Below are 4,350 nucleotides of genomic sequence, written 5' to 3'. Positions count from 1 at the left end.
CAGGCCCGGAGGCGCAGGGGAAGCCCAACCCGGGCCCTCTGGACCCCATCCCAGGCACCCTGCCACGCGGCAGGACCCAGGACGGACCCCCGGGTGGGGAGGCCACCCTCCCAGGGGCCCTCAGGGGCCCCGGACGGAGCTCCTGAACCCAGCCAAGCGCAGGGAGGCTCCCTGGACACCACGGAACCCCGTCCCGGGCCTTTGGCAGTGCGGCAGGCCGGGGGACAGGGCCATGGGCCAGAGCACCCCACCGGGGCCCAGCAGGGCCTCTGGACCCCGCCGGGGTTCCCAGGCCCCGAGGCGCAGGAGAAGCCTCCCCGGGCCAACGGGACCCTGTCACGGGCGCCCTGCCACGCGACAGGACTCAGGACGGAGCCCCAGGCCGGAGATCCTGAACCCAGCCAGGCTCCCCGGGTACAACAGAACACCCGCCGTCCCGGGCAGTGCGGCAGGGCGGGGTGACGGGGACCCCAGGCCAGGGCCCTCCCGAACCCTATCCAGGGCATCCTGCCACGCGGCAGACCCAGGGACGGACCCGGGGCTGGAGCGGCATCCTGGCCCGTCCAGCTGCCGGCTGAGGACCGCTAGGCCGAGAGGGGTCCCAGAGTACCTTGTCCCTAGTATTCCGGAGGAAGGCTACCCCTCTTTCTGGAAACAAGTGCGCACCGTGAGGCTCAGGGGACCCTAGGCGCAAACGTGCCTGGCCTCCTGGAGCCCTGGCTGGGATCCGGGAGGTGAATGGCACCTCATCGGGACTTCCAGGGAAGCCCGGCCATCTGGTAGCCCCATAAGAAAGCATTGCGGGCGACCAGATGGCCGATGATATCGAGGCAACCAGATAGCCGGGGGGATCTGGGCAATCAGATGGCCGGGCACGAAAGGGAAGCCGTCTGGACCCCGTCCCGGGCACCCTGTCACACGGCTGGACGTAGGACGGAGCCCCAGGTGGGGAAGCCACCTGCCCCGGGGCCCTCAGGGGCCCCGGATGGGGCTCCTGAATCCAGCCGAGCAAGGGGAGGCTCCCCGGGCACCACGGAACCCCCGTCCTGGGCCTTTGGCAGTGCAGCAGGCCGGGGTGACAGGGCCCTGGGCCCGAGCATGCAACCCGGGGCCTGGCGGGGCCCCTGGACCCAGCCGGGGCTCCCAGGCCTGGAGGCGCAGGGGAAGCCTAACAAGGGCCCTCCGGACCCCGTCCCAGGCAACCTGCCACGTGGCAGGACCCAGGACGGACCCCCGAGTGGGGAGGCCACCCTCCCAGGGGCCCTCAGGGACCCCGGACGGAGCTCCTGAACCCAGCCAAGCGCAGGGAGGCTCCCCGGGCACCACGGAACCCCATCCCGGGCCTTTGGCAGTGCGGCAGGCCGGGGGACAGTGCCGGGGGACAGGGCCCTGGGCCAGAGCACCCCACCGGGGCCCAGCAGGCCCCTGGACCCCGCCGGGATTCCCAGGCCCCGAGGCGCAGGAGAAGCCTCCCGGGCCCTCCGGACCCCGTCACGGGCACCCTGCCAGGCGGCAGGACCCAGGACGGAGCCCCGGCCAGAGTTCCTGAACCCAGCCAGGCTCCCCGGGTACAACAGAACCCCCGCCGTCCCGGGCAGTGCGGCAGGCCGGGGTGACCGGGACCCCAGGCCCGCGCCCTCCCGGACCCTATCCAGGGCATCCTGCCACGCGGCAGACCCAGGGACGGACCCGGGGCTGGAGCGGCATCCTGGCCCGTCCAGCTGCTGGCTGAGGACGGCTAGGCCGAGAGGGGTCCCAGAGTACCTTGTCCCTAGTAATCCGGAGGAAGGCTACCCCTCTTTCTGGGAACAAGTACGCTCAGGGGACCCTGGGCGCAAACGTGCCTGGCCTCCTGGAGCCCTGGCTGGGATCCGGGAGGCGAATGGCACCTCATCGGGACTTCCAGGGAAGCCGGGCCATCTGGTCGCCCCATAAGAAAGCATTGCGGGCACCAGATGGCTGAGGGGAGAGGGGCGACCAGATGGCCGGGACCGAAAGGACTCCCCATCTGCCCATCCCGAGGCCTTCGTGGTAGGGCTCCCGCCTGCCCACGCTCCAGGGCTGCAGGGCTGCAGGGCTCTAGGGACTGCAGGGCTCCGGGGCTGCAGGGCTCTGAGGCTTCAGGGCTCTGGGGCTCTGGGGCTGCAGGGCCCCGGGGCTCCGGGGTTGCAGGGCCCGGGACCCATGGAGCCCGTCCCGGGTACTTTGCCATGCTGTGGGCCGGAGGAGGGAGCCCCAGATGCCTGGGAGGTGATGCACGGTAACACAGCCCATCTGGTCGCCGACAGGGAACCACCATCCCTAGGAGGGTGTACGGGCATACCATTGCCCCTAGTAATCCGGAGGAAAATTACCCCCCTTTCTTGTAATCCGTGCACTTGAGGTGACAGAGGGGACCCAGGGCGCAAACGTGCCCGACCTCCTGGAGCCCTGCCTGGGATCCGGGAGGCGAATGGCACCTCATCAGGACTTCCAGGGAAGCCCGGCCATCTGGTCGCCCCATAGGAAAGCATTGGGCGCGACCAGATGGCCGAGGCGAGAGGGGCGACCAGATGGCCGGGACTGAAATGAAGCCAATCTGCCTGCCCCGAGCCTCCGCGGGAGGGCTCCCGCCTGCCCTGGCGGGGCTCGGGGGCTGCAGGGCTCCGGGGCTCGGGGACTGCAGGGCTCTGGGGCTGCAGGGCTCCGGGGCTGCAGGGCTGAAGGGCTCCGGGGCTGCAGGGCTGCAGGGCTCCGGGGCTGCGGGGCTGCAGGGCCCTGGGGCTCCGGGGCTCCAGGGCTGCAGGGCTCCGGGGTCCGGGGCTCCAGGGCTGCAGGGATCCCGGGCTGCAGGGCTCCCGGGCTTCAGGGCTAGGGGGCTGCAGGGCTCCGGGGCTCCAGGGCTCACGGGCTCCAGGGCTCATGGGCTCCAGGGCTCCAGGGCTCCAGGGCTCATGGGCTCCTGGGCCGCAGGGCTCCAGGGCTCTAGGGCCGCAGGGCAGAGGGGGGCTCTGAAACCCCACGCTGGGCCTCAGGCATGGGGAAGACAGCCCGGGACCCATGGAGCCTGCCCCGGGTACTTTGCCACGCCGCAGGCTGGAGGAGGGAGCCCCGGACACTTGGGAGGTGTTGCCCGGTCATTGCCCATCTGGTCCCCGGCAGGGAGCCGCCAGCCCCAGAAGGGTGTCCGGGCATACCCTTGCCCCTAGTAATCCGGAGGAAGGCTACCCCTCTTTCTAGGAACCAGTGCGTGCCGAGTGACGGAAGGGACCCAGGGCGCCAATGTGCCCGACCTGGAGCCCTTGCTGGGATCCGGGAGGCGAATGTCACCTCATCGGAACTTCCAGGGAAGCCCGGCCATCTGGTCGCCCAATTGGGAAGCATTGGGTGCGACCAGATGTCCGAGTGGAAAGATGCGACCAGATGGCCGGGACCGACATGACGCCAATCTGCCTGCCCTGAGCCTCCGTGGGAGGGCTCCCTCCTGCCCTTCCAGGGCTGCGGGGCCGCAGGGCTCTGAGGCTCCAGGGCTCCGGGGCTCCGGGGCTCCGGGGCTCCAGGGCTCCGGGGCTCGGGGACTGCAGGGCTCCGGGGCTGCAGGGCTGAAGGGCTCCGGGGCTGCAGGGCTCCGGGGGCTGCAGGGCTCCAGGGCTCCGGTGCTCCGGGGCTCCAGGGCTGCAGGGCTCCGGGGCTTCTGGGCTTCAGGGCTCAGGGACTGCAGGGCTCGGGGCGCCAGGGCTCCAGGGCTCGGGGACTGCAGGGCTCTGGGGGCTGCAGGGCTCGGGACTGCATGGCTCGGGGACTGCAGGGCTCCGGGGCTGCAGGGCTCCCGGGCTCCAACCGGCCCGGGGAGATCAGGGAGTCTGCCCAGGCACGAGGGACCCCTGTCCCGGGCACACGGACTCTCAGGACGTGCCCCCGTTTTCCATTTTTTTCTCCAAAATTCTGCGTAGTGTGCGTAGTGGCACTACGCCCAGCCCCCCTAGTCTTAATCTATGTTCCATATTTGGAATTACTCTATACCCCACTTCAGGGATTCGAGCAAAAGGAACATTATTTGCATCAGTTATGTATGAGTGTTTGAGTGGATAGCCTTTTGGTAATGTTTTACCACTGTCTTTGCTTGTAGCATTGACAGCTAGCATTATTTTGCCGTCTATTTTCGTTTTTGAGCGAGTGATTGCAGCTATGGAAGCCGTTTGCACAGCTGCCTTCGCGGCTTCATTAGCCAATGAATTCCCTGCAATGTGAACGCCATCACGTTGATGACTCAGTGTATGGATCCCGTGAGCTTTTTGTCTTTCTTTTCGTAACTGAACTACTTTTTTCCAAAGCAACTTATGCTTGATTGTGCCACCTTTTGCATCTTTG

Source organism: Lissotriton vulgaris, chromosome 6, assembly GCF_964263255.1.
Source record: "Lissotriton vulgaris chromosome 6, aLisVul1.2, whole genome shotgun sequence".
In the NCBI taxonomy this organism is placed as follows: Eukaryota; Metazoa; Chordata; class Amphibia; order Caudata; family Salamandridae; genus Lissotriton; species Lissotriton vulgaris.
The sequence above is the reverse complement of the archived record's forward strand: the minus strand, read 5'-3'. Positions refer to the sequence as shown.